This window comes from Oncorhynchus kisutch, linkage group LG1 (assembly GCF_002021735.2).
Source record: "Oncorhynchus kisutch isolate 150728-3 linkage group LG1, Okis_V2, whole genome shotgun sequence".
NCBI lineage: Eukaryota > Metazoa > Chordata > Actinopteri > Salmoniformes > Salmonidae > Oncorhynchus > Oncorhynchus kisutch.
Window position 1 is genome coordinate 35331692 of NC_034174.2, and position 17069 is coordinate 35348760.

Here is a 17069-nt window from a genome sequence, read left to right on the forward strand (position 1 = left end):
AGTGAGATGTAGAGAGGAAGGTCATGGGTCGCAGTCCTGAAACATCCACATCTGGATAAAAAGAGGAAAAGCAAGTTCAGAGGTCAGAGTCCACATTCAAATAGCTACTTTTAAGAATGAGGCATAGTGGGAAAACAGTAGCTGTTTTGAAGGAAGCAAGGACGAGTAGTGATCTGTGCTCTGAGTCAATCTCAGTTCTGACCCCTTCACCTCCCATCCGTGGCTAATGAGAATTGGGTTAGGTTTCAGTTTAACCTGGGGCCTCACAATAGAACAGGGGCTCAGCCAGGGTTTGTTCAGGTTTCAGGGTATTCTCTAGGTGGGGCTGAGATCAAAGAGGAGACACTACCCATAAACCCCTCTTCTGTGTGCTTCAATGTCTTTTTATGAGCACACACACACACACACACTTGAAAAAGGCCACGCTGACATGGAGTTGGGTGAGGCCGCTCTAGTCCAGTTTATGGCGCTAGCGGGGTCATCCTGGGACCTCAGGGCACACACACACAGCTGTGGTGGCAGAGTGCCTGTAGCCTCCTGCTTGCCAGGTTGGCTGATTGAAGCCTTCCTCTGAGAAGACATCATTCGGGTCGATAACGGTGCTATTCAGACCTAGGAGCAGCGTCAGCATTTTCTACCTCTTCACTCCACAAAAACTCAATGCAGAATAATCAGCAACACTGCCCCTTAAAATCTCTTTATACCCCACTTTTATTTTTTTATAATTTTTTTTATATTTTTTTTTACCTTTATTTAACCAGGCAAGTCAGTTAAGAACACATTCTTATTTTCAATGACGGCCTGGGAACAGTGGGTTAACTGCCTGTTCAGGGGCAGAACGACAGATTTGTACCTTGTCAGCTCGGGGGTTTGAACTCACAACCTTCCGGTTACTAGTCCAACGCACTAACCACTAGGCTACCCTGCCGCCCCAACTTACACATTTTCTGCCAACAAAATGGTGTGTGTGGTACACTAGGGAAATATAATAGGCATAATAACACACTAACACACACTTCAGAGACTTACACTTTTCTGCAGCTCTGTTTGCTGCGTGTAAAGTGAAGTCTGGGGTACAAGCAGAAAATGTGGAGTTTAGACTCTCTGGATCAGTCACTGTCAGAGTGCCATCCAACCCCCTCAAATCTCAATCTCCCTCACACACCTGCTTTAGCACTACACATTCTCTGGGCTGGGCCAAATGGGGCAGCAGGCCCAGCATGGGGCCTCACACACAGCTCCTTGCTGTTTCAAGAGCTGTTTTTATGGGGTGGAAAACAAAATAGCACACCAAAGTACAAAAACTCATTATGGTCCACACATTCTTTCCAAAATCCTTAATAGCCCGGGGGGAGTTTTCATTCAACAAACTGAAGACTAAGGCTCAATAATGCGCAGTAGAGGAGTTGTTAGCAGAATTCTCACTTGTCAAATAGAGGATTGAACAATTGCCAACATCATGCTAGGTCCTATACAAAAGGGGAACTTGTAACTTTTAAATGGCAAATCCATGAAAAATGATGTATAGCACCCGGTGCGATTCAGTTCCCAAGAGCAAATCTGTTTTCCCAGGAAACCCACCATTCTGATTCACACCCAGCTTTACCCGAAATTCTAGTAAACCAAATCACACAAATTACTGGAGAATCCTATACTGTATACACACAGTACTTCCCACAGCCCTGGCTATAAATGACAGTTCATGAATCATGAGTGAGCACATGGAGGCATTGAGAAACAATCAGTGTCAGGGGCCAGAGAATCTGTGAACGCAAAGTTAACAGTTTAGCAAAGTTTAAGTCAAAAATGTTATCCAGCTGTGGTCTGGTCAGTGACCCAGAGTAATGCACACATACACATGTTACAGAGAAGAGGAAGATGTTTTGGGTTAACATCAACGTCAAATGTGGGTCTACTCCAAAAGATAAGAAAAACTACTAAACAGACACTAAGACAGCCAGCTGATTCAGACTGGATAGACAGCAGTCATTGGGTGTTTTACGTGAGTTTTAGTTGTGTCTGTCAGTTGGAGTCGGCCTGTAGCTGTGCATGGCTCAGCCAACTGACACAGGATGGGTGTGCTGGTTTCCTGAGCCAGCCGAACAAAGGATAAGCATCTACTTCTGTTTTACTTGTAACTGCAGCCAGCCGAAGGAGGAAGTAACACATGGGGGGGGGGGGGGGGGGGTGCAGGAAATGACATCATCTGTTCCGACAGCAGCAACAAATTCAAACAAAAGAAAGGCACGGCTATAGGCAAGAGCATTTAAAAGCTTGTGTGGAACAGAGAGAGTCAAAAGCCTTGAAGGTGGATTGAACGTAATACAAAAAAAGTAGAGGAAGCTCACTACTTGAGATGAATAATTAGGTGATATAGCAGTGTTTTTTTTATCAACATCTGCACTAGGCAGTCATTTTAACCTTAAGAGTTAACAAAACGCTTCCATGTGAGTGAAGACAGACAGAAAAAGAGAATGTTCTGAAAAGATGTGCTGATACATAGTGATGGCTTGGGCTAGAGGGCTGCATTCCCACAAGCATTAATCCTTCTGCTTTGTAGACTACATGTTAGCCTACTTATTGTATTAAAAAGCACCTCCATTGCATTATTCACACACTCGGCACTCGCTGCTTCAAGTTCCTCACCTAGTTGGGCATGCGAGTTAAAGTACACCTTCAGTATCGGTATATGTGGTCAAAATGAAACGGTAGACTGCCTATGCACGTCATAGTCATCTTTCCAATAAATTAACTTAAACATTAGGCTATAGTTTACTACAGTGTGTGTAAGTAAATATTGATAATGGAAAGAAGTGGAGGGCGCTCAACCAATGTTAGTCAAGGGGCAATACAAATGTTTGATAAATTAAAAACGGTACACCTTTTAGGAGCAGGTGAGCGAGCCTTGCGCTTACCTTTTTAATAAATATTGATTACATATGTCTCTGCCTGCAAACCGTCCTGCTCCTAAAAAGGTAGGCTATATCCTATATGCAAAATGTAGCTCAAGAGAAAGTGCAAGTGTCTGCTCTCTCCAACAACACGCTCTTGAAATGATATCTAGCCTATTGGCTGATAGGCCTATGGCCCAGTAATACCGATAGCCGAATATAAAAAAAATAGACCACATGAGAATCTCTGGTAATTTACCCAATTTCGTAGGTTATTTTTGCCCATTCTGATATTGCCTATAGGGTGCAAAATTGCTGGGACCATGGCTGGCAAGCGTGCTGCATCACATACACCTAAAATAACATTGTGGGACTGCGGTCGGGTTCGGGACAAGTTCTTGCGGGTAGGAGTCGGCCAGAAAGCCAGCGGGATGAAGAAAATCAGTCCCACGCAGTCATCAAGTTTGGGGCTTCATTTACTCCATCTTTGCACGACTAATTCTACAACCGTAAAATTGTTATCTATCCAGGGAGGATCTTAATACAGTGAGGGGAGCTGTGAATAGTTTCAATTAAATAATTTCCACATTGAAATTTAAACATGGGATTTTCTAACAAAGTCCAATTTTGTGCCCTCAATTTGATTTCTTGCAGCCTTTTGGAGCATCGGGGGAATATTTAAAATGATTAGGTCATTTGGCAGCGGTGCTCATAGAGTATGAGTTTTTCACAAGAGCCCAACAGCACCAATGTCCTATATGGTTTTCTAAACCAAAGAAAGTGAGATGTCAGTTACATTAAAGGATAGAATACCAGCCAGTAGAAATAACATGATTATTCTGGTTAATATGAGCTGGAAGGAAAGGTATGAATGATGAGTGGCTAATTTAGTCCCTGTCCCATTTCCACTGGTCCATATTGGTCCAGTTGCCAGACAGGATCTCCTGCAAAAGGACTGCACTGTCAAAACAAATTGACCTATCAATTACTGTCTTGACGGGCCAGCTGTCACAACATTAACACCTAGGCACCCTGGCCTGCTGCAGTCCAGGCATACCTCCCGCAGATATCCAAGCTATTCCCACCGACTCTACAAATAGCACTGCTGGGTGATTTGAAAAGTCATAGTCAAATCGATCAAGAATACTTTGATTTATTAGGATCCCCATTAACCGACGCCAATGGTGACAGCTAGTCTTACTGGGGTCCAGACAAAGAAAAAATATTTACAATTGAAATACATTTAAAAACATTAACATGTAGTGTGTGTGTGCGCGCATCTACCACATGCATGTCAGTACATACTTTACACACAAGTAGGTCACATGGGGAGAAGCATTGTGCCTTGTGGTGCTTAATTTGTTTTTGGAAACCAGGTTTGCTGTTCACTTGCGCTATATAAGATAGTAGGTAATTTCATGCACTCATGGCTCTGCATAATACTGTACGTTTCCTTGAATTTGTTCTGGACCTGGGGACTGTGAAAAGACCCCTGGTGGCATGTCTGGTGGGGTAAGTGTGTGCTATGCAAACAATTTGGAATTTCCACAACACATTTTTTATAAAAACAAGTGACTCAGTCTTTCCTCAACTTTCAGCCAAGAGATACTGGTATGAATAGTATTAATATCAGCCCTCTGATTACAACGACGAGCCACTTTGTCCTGGAACAGCTGCAGTTTAACTAGGTCTTTCTTTGCAGCACTTTACCATATGACTGGACAATAATCAAGGTAAGATAAAACTAGAGTCCACAGGAGTCTAAAGTCAAGAAAGCTCTCTTTATTATGGATAATAGAAACTGGATGGTGTTCAGAGATGGATGGGAGGGGTTGAGGGGAGCTGAAGGGTGGGACAAATTAGTTTAAAAAGTTAAATATGCTGTGTCCATAAAATGTATAACCTGGAAGTAGAAGCCTAACTTCTGTTGTCCATTAGTTTACTCCAATTAGGGGAATATAAAGGAAAATATATATTTACCAAAAACAATATGGGGGATTGGAAATGACGCAGACAATTACATTGATAGAAGCTACAATCTGCAATAAAGCTGATCTTTGTATAGTTTTTTCAAATGCAGGAACTGAGAAAGTTGTCCCCATAACACTTACCTGACCAGGAAAAGTCCTTATAAAACAGTCATACTAGGCCCTGGCCATGGGTTATAGCTGATCAAAAGACTTCTCAGAGCAGTAGTGTACCGTAGATGGCTCAGTTGTATCAAGGTTCAGGTTAGGTGTGGGGCTTAAGTTATTCCACCAGATACATAAAAAAATGCTCCCTCTGGGAGGGTTGAGGAGTGAAAAGTAACAGGACGAGGACAGTGATTATCAGCACATTACCAGTGCCACCCTACGTTCTTCCTTTCCTTTGTTAGAGATATGAACCTATAAGAAACCTCATATCACGCTGGTACCCACCAAGACCGAGCGGAAAGAACAGAAATACACACAGCAAGAGATGCTTCAAATAATTTGAGATCGTCTAAGAGTGAGCGTCACTCTCTGCTCTGGCGGCTACTTTAACTTCCCCTCCCTCTGACACACACACACACGTCTCAATTATTGTATTGAAGGGGGGGGGGGGGGAATACGACACTTGAGAAGATCAGATTAGGGCTGAGCCGTGAACAATGGCAGCAGTGAGGGCTGTGGTTTGGCAAAGCCACCCTGCTGATTAAACAGCTCAACCCCGGGCGCTATACACAGGAGCACTGACACCTCACCACAGAGATACTATCCTCCTGTCATAGCCCTTCTCTATTCTCATCATCCAGCCTCCTCTCCCTCACTGCCCTTCTCTCCTTTTATCCTATCCCCTCCAAGTGTGTTCACTGACATTTTCAATCTCTCCCTGACCCAGTTTGTAATACCTACATGCGTCAAGCAGACCACCATAGTCCCTGTGCCCAAGAACACATATGTAACCTGTTTAAATGACTACCGCTCAGTAGCACTCACATTTGTAGCCATGAAAACAGCTACAACAGATCCACAGATGACTCAAGTGCCCTTTCCTACTTGGACAAAAGGAACACCTACGTGAGAATGCTGTTCATTGACTACAGCTCAGTGTTCAACACCATAGTGCCCTCCAAGCTCATCACTAAGCTAAGGTCCCTGGGTCTGAACACGTCCCTCTGCAACTGGATCCTAGAATTACGGACGCAATTCCCCCGGTGGTAAGGGTAGGCAACAACACATTCAACACGTTGACCCTCAACAAGGAGGGCCCCTCAGGGGCGAGTGCTTAGTCCCCTTGTAGTCATGGGTGAACTGGGAGTACACCCATGACTACTTGTCTGTGCACGACTCCAACACCATCGTTAAGTTTGCCAACAGCACGACGGTGGTAGGCCAAAACAATGACAGCCTATAGGGAGGAGGTAGGAGACCTGGCATTGTGGTGCTAACACACACAACCTCTCCCTCAACGTCAGCAAAACAAAGGTGATCATGGACAGCAGGAAACAGAGAGCCGAGCACACCATCACATTGACGGGGCTGTAGTGGAGCGGGAGCATAACGTTTCTCGGGGTCCACATCACTAAGAATCTATCATGGTCCAAACACACCAACACAGTCATGAAGACAATGCCATGTTCCCTTCAGGAGGTCGAAAGTAATGTGGCATGGTCATGCAGATCCACAAAAGTTCTACAGCTGCACCACAGAGCATCTTGGCTGCATAACAGCCTGGTATGGCAACTGCTTAGCATCTGATCGCAAGGTGCTACAGAGGGTATTGCGTATGGCCCAGTACATCACTGGGGTCGCGCTCCCTTCCATCCAGGACCTCTATACCAGTTGGTGTCAGACAGAAGGCCCTAGGAATGTTCAAAGACTCCAGCCAATCAAGGTCATAGACTGTTCTCTCTGCTACCACACGGCAAGCAGTACCAATGTAGCAAGTCTGGAACCAACAGGACACTGAACAGCTTCTACCCAAGTCAGAAGACTGCTAAATAGTTAGTTAAATAGTTTACCAAATAGCTACCCGGACTATCTGCATTAATCCTTTTTCCCTAACCTTTGACTCATCACATACACTGCTGCTACTGTTAACTATCTGCCACTTTATTCCTAGTTCCATGTACATATCTACCTACATTACCTCATACCCCTGCACTGGTACCCTGTGTATATAGCCAAGTTATCATTAATCATAGTGTATTTTTTGAGGAGAGGGGATGGAGGGAGTTGTCATGATGGTGCGGAGGGGTGCTGTGAGAGAGGAGAGATTACATGCATAGTCCCTTAAGACCTTCGTTTGGAGAACTAGAAAAAGCAGCAGCAACAGGACTGTTTGTGCATTTCAAGAGGCTGCAGCCAATATACACTTCCACAAAATAGTCCCAGTTAATCAAAGAAATCTGTCATTCGTTTTGATGTTTTTGCAGAGGAGATCTTAGTCGCACAATTTTACATCTAACTGAGATGTTCAGTCCAGTATTTGGCAATAAAAAAATATTTAAAAAATGGATGAAACTGAGCCATCTCTCGTTGAATGACAACAAAGACATTATTGAAGGACCCCTCTGTTGACCAATCACCAACGGAAGTTGCGTAGACTTCGGCTACCTACTTCTGTTTGCCTTCAGAAAACATTGTGTGCCCGAAACGAACAAAAGACATGACAAAATGTCATAATATATGCACAAACTCTTCCTGAACTCTTTTGGCTGGGAAGCATGAGGACGCCTTTAAGAGGTTGTGGACTCAGGATTCAATAGGGGTTTGTAGCCGTTGGCAAATCTGTTGTGATTTCAGAGTGGTCCAGAGATTGAAAGGGTCAGGCTAGTGTATGGTGGCAGGCAAGGCAACCAGGGCTATATCTGGAACAGACAAAGACTTCTCTTGTCCTGGGGCCACATGACAGAACAGTGGAGCAAAGTAGACCTTTGGTAGATTGTTGCCTATGGGCCAAGCAAAAAACACACTTTTGTAATGAGTCAACAGTTCCTATACTGCTGTACAGGCTCATCTGCAGACTAACTAACATGCAGCAGTGCCCACTTTAACATCTCTTTGTGGGAGAGCAGAGGTAAACGGCACAGCCAAATGAGCCCTGTCCCTGCCTCTCACACCACAGCGTGACCAGACCAGAGCAGAGCCTAGCTCAGCAGAACACAGCACAGGGCTGTCTGGGTGTGTGTGTGTTTAGTACAGCTACTGCTGACACATCTTTACATACAACAAACAAAAATATAAAAAGGCAATATGAAACAATTTCAAATATTACAGTTCATAAGGAAATCAATTAGGCCCTAATCTATGGATTTCACATGACTAGGTAGGGTGCACCAACTGGGGAGCCAAGCCCAGCCAATCAATGCTTTTCTTTTCCTACAAAAGGGGCTTTATTACAGACAGAATACTCCTCAGCATCCCCCCAAACCCCTTTAGACAATCCTGCAGGTGAAGCTGGATACGGAGGTCCTGGGCTGGCGTGGTTACATGTGGTCTGCAGTTGTGAGGCCAGATGGACGTACTGCCAAATTCTCTAAAACAACATTGGCAGAAACTTATGGTAGAGAAATGTCAATTCTCCGGCAACAGCTCTGTTGGACATTCCTGCAGTAAGCATGCCAATGGCACACTCCCTCAACACTTGAGAGATCTAGGGCAATGTGTTGTGTGACTAAACTACACATTTTAAAAGTGGGCTTTTATTGTCCCCAATGTAAGGTGCACCTGTGTAATGATTATGCAGTTTAATCAGCTTCTTGATATGCCACACCTGTCAGGTGGATGTATTATCTTGGCAAAGGAGAAATGCTCACTAACAGGGATAAATTTGTACACAAAATTATAAAAATAAGCTATTTGTGCATATGGAACATTTCTGGGATTTTTTTAAATTTCAACTCATGAAACATGGGACATACACTTAACATGTTGCGTTTATATTTTTGTTCAGATACAAAAACAGCCCAAATGGGCCCCAATGGCCTTTTCTCATCACTGAAACCGTCAGGATGATATTCTTGTGTTCTTATTAATCAACCAGGGAGAATTGAAGATATTGTCAGTGTATGTTGAGGCAGAGAGGGACGTCAGAGGAAGGGAGGGAGCAGAGGAAAGGAGAGGATTCAACAGCAGAGTATCTATCCAGTTATCAGTGCTGTTAGTTGGAGGGTCCTAGTGGACCCACATGGAGACCTAGTGTCTGCAGGACCAGGCTTTATCCTCACAACTCACACTGTAATTACAGGATGTTTACCTCCCCCTTGGCACAGATGATCTCATAACCACCAAGTCTCACTGCAAAATGGGTGGCACTACAACTGGAACGCTGCAAATATAGCTTACTTGTAAACAGTAACACATCTTCAAACATGCGCTGGAGCCAACATGCTGAACAGATCTTCCTCTAAAGCTTTGTCCTCATTTCAACACCCGGCTGTGAATAGTAATAATACAACCTTAAACTAGACTGATTTCACTAGATCTTTATTGTCATGTCTGGGTGTGCTCGCAGTCATGTCTGGGTGTGCTCGCAGTCATGTCTGGGTGTGCTCGCAGTCATGTCTGGGTGTGCTCGCAGTCATGTCTGGGTGTGCTCGCAGTCATGTCTGGGTGTGCTCGCAGTCATGTCTGGGTGTGCTCGCAGTCATGTCTGGGTGTGCTCGCAGTCATGTCTGGGTGTGCTCGCAGTCATGTCTGGGTGTGTTCTCAGTCATGTCTGGGTCGCTGGGAGCAGCAGTCATACAGAGGGACGTTTGTTGATGTCAGCAGACAGTGTCAGACCGACTCTGTTCCTTACAGAACTACTGCTCCATCTGTAATCAGTGTACTGTAATTACCCTCCAGCCCACAGAACTCTGCTACCAGCTGTAATAAGGGGGACTAAGCCTGGTTTATGCAGGGCTCATACAGGTAGCTATAGAACATGTCTCCTCATGTAGCTATTATAGCATGACATCTACACTCAACATCTTTCATTTGTTTGCATTTTATTTAACCAGGCAAGTCAGTTAATTTAAAGAACAAATTCTTATTTACAATGATGGCCTAATCCGCCCAAAGCCAAACGATGCTGGGCCAATTAATTGTGCGACCCCCTACGGGACTCCCAATCATGGCCATTTGTGATACAGCCTGGAATCAAACCAGGGCCTGTAGTGTCACCTTTAGCATTGAGATGCAGTGCCTTGGACTGCTGCGCCACTCGGGAGCCCAACAGTTCTGGAATGGTGTCTTACTTTCACACCACTCTGGAGTGGGCTGCTACTGGAAACTCCACTCAACTAAATAAAGAGTGTAGGCTACATACTTCAGCTAAAACTCAACTGGTCCTCAATTGTTATATTGGTGAAGAAACAGTTAGAAAAGCAGCCAGGTCTGACAAACAACCGGTTTCCAGGAAGAACCAATCTACCCACACACACACAGCTAATAGGTGTCTGCAGGTTTATGTTCAAAGTGAGGACGGCAGCCATGCCTCAGAGGCTCTAGCACTCTGGTCTTAAGATCACACCATGGCTGTTTCTCAGGTTTCAGTCTGGGCCTCGCTCCAGTTGATGACGACGCTCACCACCAGCAGGTAGGTCAATACAGCCTCTCAGTGTGATCAATACAGTGTTTGGAAGAGACTCAAATCAAGGCAATTAGAGAAATAAAGGCAGCCGTTTGTTCTCCATGAAGCTACAGGAGGATATCGCCTGCTTAGATGTGTCAAAGCTGTTTGTCTAATCAAGTTAGCTCAGCAAACATCGGCTTTCTTCTGTATTCTTAGAGAGAATGAACACACACAGCCATAACAATTGACGTTGAGTTCTGTGCGGAAAAGCACTCCCAGAAAAGGAGAGGTATGTGCATCAGACGTGGTACTTGGCTGGTGTGTAGTGTTTCCCAAGTGATAGATATGAGAGTGCCTGGGTGGTGGTCACAGACAGCTCATCTCCCTACATTTAAATGGCAGCTCAATCTGTAAATCAGTTAGCTAGCATTGATTTCTGCACTCAGAGGCCATGTCTATGGGAGGTGGCAACTGTATTAACAGTAATAGGCTTGAGCGATTTCCTCTAGGTTGCCCTGAGCCCCACATCCAGGGAGGGGGACAGAAGACAGGTCCATTCTTTAGGGCCTCAGATGTTGTGGAAAGCTGAAGAAAAAGAGAAAAAAAGAGAAGAGGAAGAAGGAATGAATGCTGATTTGGTGTTGTGTTAATCCCACTGTCTGTGGGCAGGAGAGTCTAGGCTGGTGAGAAGTAATTGCTGCTTGAAGTGATCCTACGTCAGCAGTCCCTCTTTCTAGAGCAGCAACAGTGGTGTGTCAAAGTATGCCTCAACACTGACGCATACTCACGCAAAAAAAAAAAAAGGCTTTTCTGAAAGCTCTCCTTTTCTATTTCAATCAAGACCTCTCAAATGTGAATGAGCTGCATCATAAATTGAGTCATGTCACCAGTGCACTCACACAGAACAGAATGCCTGATACATTTGGCCTGGAAGCACAAAAAGTCTGGGCGAGTTAGGTTTCAGTCCTAATGGTTTGCTGTAACACAATGAAGTACATGTGCTGCATGTCATGTCATAAAAGAGTACTCCTATAGTTTCATTACCAATGGAAATAAATAACAGGGCTGCCATATCAGTTGTTTCCTCCCAACTTAAAATAGACAAGGTTTCATCCCCCGAGACCGTGATCAGCATTCCTCAGCCATAGTCCAATAAAAAAATCTAGTCATGTCCTGTGAAGAAGCCGTCCTTTGTTTCCGCCTTGCTTCCTTAAAATCACCTCATCCCTGTCAAGCAGACAGCAGGGGAGGAACGTGGATGTACACAGTGCACACTTTCAGACATTAAATAACCTTGCTTAGACATAACAGCACTTACATTGCCTTGCCCGCGTATCGTGTGGCCATGAAAGCATGCGTCTGTATTTACATAAATGCAAGGCATGCCTATAAGCAATGTGTTCATATATAATATATATATATAGAGCGTGAGAGAGAAAAAGTGTGTGTGTGTCTTAAGCAAAGCCTGTGAACTGTTCAGACATGTTCACACAAACCGAGCTGCCACTCTCACACAGTTTAAAGGAGAGGAAGACGCTGCCAAGGGAAATTTCCATCCCAGCTTAACTGAAAATGGGAGGTTAAAAAAGTCAATAACAAACCAAAAAAATACAAATAATCGAAGAACATAAAAAATAAATTGTGACAGAATTCACAGATGCTCAAGCTGCTGGGGGTAGGAGATTAAATGTCAATCAAAGCCCAAAACCTGAAGGGAAGTCATTGAATGTGTGCTTCCTGTTATTGAACACTGGAGTCTTTGAGGGATAAACTCAATATATTGCAATAAATTACTCTAGCTACAAACACCCAGCTGAGGTTCTGAATAACGTAGTATTTGTCCTTTTAGCATTCCCCAACTCCTGGTTCAGCCCCAACTCCTGGTTCAGCCCCAACTCCTGGTTCAGCCCCAACTCCTGGTTCAGCCCCAACTCCTGGTTCAGCCCCAACTCCTGGTTCAGCCCCAACTCCTGGTTCAGCCCCAACTCCTGGTTCAGCCCCAACTCCTGGTTCAGCCCCAACTCCTGGTTCAGCCCCAACTCCTGGTTCAGCCCCAACTCCTGGTTCAGCCCCAACTCCTGGTTCAGCCCCAACTCCTGGTTCAGCCCCAACTCCTGGTTCAGCCCCAACTCCTGGTTCAGGGAGAAAAGAGATCCATCATTCCCTTCTATCTGCCACAGGTCCAAAAATAGCATCTGGTCGTGGGGGGGGGGGGGAAATAGTTCAGAAGAAACTTATCACGGACAAACAGGCGGGAGGAGGTTTCTCCTTGGCTTCGTCAAGCCAACAGGATATAGTGGTAAGGCTTTTCTCAGCTTTCTGCAGGTTACCACAGCACCAAATAAGAGACCTAAAAGGGCTTCTAGGAAGAGGTGAGATGTTGCACTTCTGAGAGGATGTCACACTGACTTTAGTTTACAAGTCCAAGCCAAGGACGGAATGTGTGATTGGAACCTGTCAAGAACTGATCCAACACACTTTATCCTGCAAACTACTCCAGTGATACACCTTGAATAAAGATAATGCAGCCTTATTCATTTTAGGGCTGAGTTTCAATTCGATTGCACTTTTTCGGCGATGCACCTTTTAAGGGCAAAGTTCCCGCTTTCACATAGATAGCATTCACGGAAAACACTGCATATGTCAGCTCAGACTTTACCTTTAAACCTTGGTTAATGCTTTTAACAAAGGCAATGTTTACAGTGTCAAATAAAAACTAGTCTGATTGTTAATTCAAACATGCATTCTAGCTGTAGAGGAAGAATGCTATGTCGGACTTAATCCCAAATATGGGTCACTGGACCTGATGGAAGAGAGTCCAAAGCCTGGATTCAATCTGATAACGCTTTGTAGGGGCAATGCAGCATTTAATCCAAAAATGTCCTCAGGAAATAGCAAATGTCATGGCTTTAGAAGCTTCTGATAGGCTAATTCACATCATTTGAGTCAATTGGAGGTGTACATGTGGATGTATTTCAAGGGCTACCTTCAAACTCAGTGCCTCTTTGCTTGACATCATGGGGGAAATCAAAAGAAATCACCCAACACCTCAAAAACAATTGTAGACCTCTACAAGTCTGGTTCATCCTTGGGAGAAATGTCCAAACGTCTGAAGGTACCACTTTCTTCTGTACAATCAATAAACACCATTGGACCACGCAGCCGTCATACCGCTCAGGAAGGAGATGCATTCTGTCTCCTAGAGATGAACGTACTTTTGTGTGAAAAGTGCAAATCAATCCCGGAACAACAGCAAAGGACCCTGTGAAGAAGCTGGAGGAAACTGGTACCAAAGTATCTATATCCACAGTAAAACAAGTCCTATATCGACATAACCTGAAAGGCCGCTCAGCAAGGAAAAAGCCACTGCTCTGAAACCTCAATAAAAAAAGCCAGGCTACGGTTTGCAACTGCACATGGAGACAAAGATGTACTTTTTGGAGAAATGTCCTCTGGTCTGATGAAACAAAAATAGAACTGTTTGGCCATAATGACCATCATTATGTTTGGAGGGAAAAAAGTGGGAGGCTTGCAAGCCGAACACCATCCCAACCGTGAAGCACGGGGTGGCAGCGTCATGTTGTGGGGGAGCTTTGCCGCAGGAGGGACTGGTGCACTCCACAAAATAGATGGCATCACGAGGATGGAAAATTATGTGGATATATTGAAGCAACATCAAGACATCAGTCAGCAAGTTAAAGCTTGGTCGCAAAATGGGTCTTCCAAATGGACAATGACTCCAAGCATACTTCCAAAGTTGTGGCAAAATGGCTTAAGGAAGTCAAGGTATTGGAGTGGCCATCACAAAGCCCTGACCTCAATCCTTATAGACAATTTGTGGGGAGAACTGAAAAAGCGTGTGCGAGCAAGGAGGCCTACAAACCTGACTCAGTTACACCAGCTCTGTCAGGAGGAATGGGCCAAAATTCACCCAACTTAGTGGATACCTGAAACATTTGACCCAAATTAAACAATTTAAAAGGCAATGCTATCAAATACTAAATGAGTGTATGTAAACTTCTGACCCACTGGAGATGTCATGAAAAAAAAAAGCTGAAACAAATAATTATCTCCTATTATTCTGACATTTCACAATCTTAAAATAAAGTGGTGATCCTAACTGACCTAAGACAGGGATTTTTATTAGGATTACATTTCAGGAATTGTGAAACTGAGTTTAGGTCTACAATTTTGTTTCTGGTGTCCTTTGACAGCTCTTTGGTCTTGGCCATAGTAGAGTTTGGAGTGTGACTGTTTGAGGTTATGGACAGGTGTCTTTTATACTGATAACAAGTTCAAACAGGTGCCATTAATAAAGGTAACTAGTGGAGGACAGAGGAGCCTCTTGAAGAAGTTACAGGTCTGTGAGAGCCAGAAATCTTGCTTGTTTGTAGGTGACCAAATACTTATTTTCCACCATAATTTGCAAATAAATTCATTACAAATCCTACAATGTGATTTTCTGGATTTTTTTTTCTCATTTTGTCTGTCATAGTTGAAGTGTACCTATGATGAAACGTACAGGCCTCGCTCATCTTTTTAAGTGGGAGAACTTGCACAATTGGTGGCTGACTAAATACTTTTTGCCCCACTGTATGAGATGATTACTTTATTTTTCATTCCTTAAAGTAATCAAATAAAAACTAAGTAATATACATAACTGAAGTATTTTATTTATCATCACCTATTTTTCTATTGTTGTCTACCCAATGTGGACCTTATCAGAGACAATGGAATATTGGCAATGTTTTGGCAATTGAACGTTTACCCTTTTCGGCTTTGGAATTTCCAATAAAACGCTCTAAAATCAATGTAACGTCATTATTTTCGAGGTAATGCCAGGATTCCCTCTTACCTCACCTTTCAGTTCTCAGGAAGCATTTAGAGTCATAAGCTTATTTTCTGACGCTCACGCCGATCACCATTCGTCAGGACATTAACAGAGTATTTGGTTTTGGCTCAAGCACATGCTTTGGCTGCCTGTTTGGGCTCCAACATATTCCTAACAGGAGCCCTGTGCTTCTGTCAAAACAATACAGAGAATGGGAGCAAAGTGCACATGAAGCAAGACTTCACTGTCACTGTTCAGCATGGGGGGGTTAAGAGGGTGGCTATGATATGACCTCAGTCAAAAAATTAAACTGGCAGAGAAGTCATGGCACTAGAATCAGAGGATCCAAATGACTGTCTGTCATGACAGTCCCTACTCCGTCACACTCAGTTCAGTTGACAGTGCAAACACACACACTTACACCACGTTAATTAAACTTTATTACAGTGCCCGAAGGTGGAAACAGCTCGTTTTTGTACATGCTGGTATTACCGAAGAACCTGACTAACCAAAGTCACTATCAAATCGGCTTTGACGCAACCTTGAGATTTACACTGATTGCAACAAGTGGGGGTGTTCTGAGTTAGAAGGGCAAAATGAACAGATCCAGAGTACAGACAACAGAATAAAATGGAGCCAACCAAAGATATTTGTAATGTTTCAATTCTCTAACATAGTGAGCACTTCACAGACTGCAAAACTGTAAGCCAGAGTCTATTGCTTGCGGTTAATCATTATCGATTAGGACCTACATTGACACATGCCGTGAATGATCTGCCATTGCTTGGAGAGGTCTGAAGAACCCATTACATCCATGAGGTAGTTATCATTAGTAGGCACAGCTGAAGAGCAATCAAAGTAAATCAGAAATATTCCCTTAGCTTACAATATTATTATTTATCCTGCTACCATTCAATTTCTCCTAATCTCTGCCTACATTTACATACTGCAGTATTTGAGTTAAAGTATCCCTGCACATTGTAAATGTGGTACTGGCACTGTATACACTGTAGCTCACATTTCAGTTTTGAATTGTATCTACTTTTTTTTTAAATGAGTTATGAGTTATGGTATTTTGATACTGAATACTGCACTATTGGGTAAGGCTTGCAAGTTAAGTATTTCATTATACTTGACATGTTCAGACCTTAGAATTATCAATCACTTAACAGTCTACAGCCTTTCAGGCATGGGCCTAAAGGCTACATTATGCTGGTATCATTTAGAAACCACTAGATTGTTGGTGTTGGTGTCATTTTATGTTAGATTTTACGGTCTGCTACTTGACTGTAATAAAACCTTGACATAACTTGCTGTCATCGCACGACTTTTCTATTTCGAATACTTGAAGAGTTGAGAAAATTCTGGTGGTGAGGCATTCCCCTAATGTATGACAGCAGGAGGAGCGCGGGCTCAAATTTGTGTTTACTGGTTCTGACTAGCCTACTCTGTTCCAGTTGCGCACTGGAGGCTAGAGAACCTTCTATGAAATTAGACAAAAACGCGGCTATGTAACTAGCTGTACATCAACATGGTTAATGAGAGAGATTCGGTAGCGTCGCAGGATACATGGCCTAGTCCTCCGCGCACACTCTGGACCTCAAAGCTTTACCACGAAAATGTCCTCTATGTATCATGATGCCTAGTCTCGAAAACCCGAACCTAGGCAACAGTCAAACTGAGGCTTATGATTGGGTTGAGACTAATCAACGCCCGTTACGTCGCAAAATTACAATTAAATTAAAATATCGCCAGCTCACAACACCGTAACTGCATACAATGTAGCAAGTGTTCATGCGATTCTACATCGATTGGATTCAGACATT

At 43.6% G+C, this 17069-nt stretch overlaps 1 protein-coding gene across 2 annotated transcripts in view; it reads right to left on the reverse strand.

The window, feature by feature from the left end:
- The window catches only part of LOC109895521 (guanine nucleotide-binding protein G(i) subunit alpha-2), a 104154-nt gene that overhangs the window by 86004 nt on the left and 1081 nt on the right, over window positions 1-17069 (reverse strand). The window contains exon 1 of one of the 2 annotated variants that reach the window (XM_020489252.2): window positions 5003-5382. The exons of the other annotated variant lie outside the window; for it this stretch is intronic. The gene's annotated coding sequence lies outside the window, so the exon portion shown is untranslated. Of the gene's footprint in view, window positions 1-5002; window positions 5383-17069 lie in introns of those variants that run through there. 2 annotated transcript variants of the gene reach the window in all.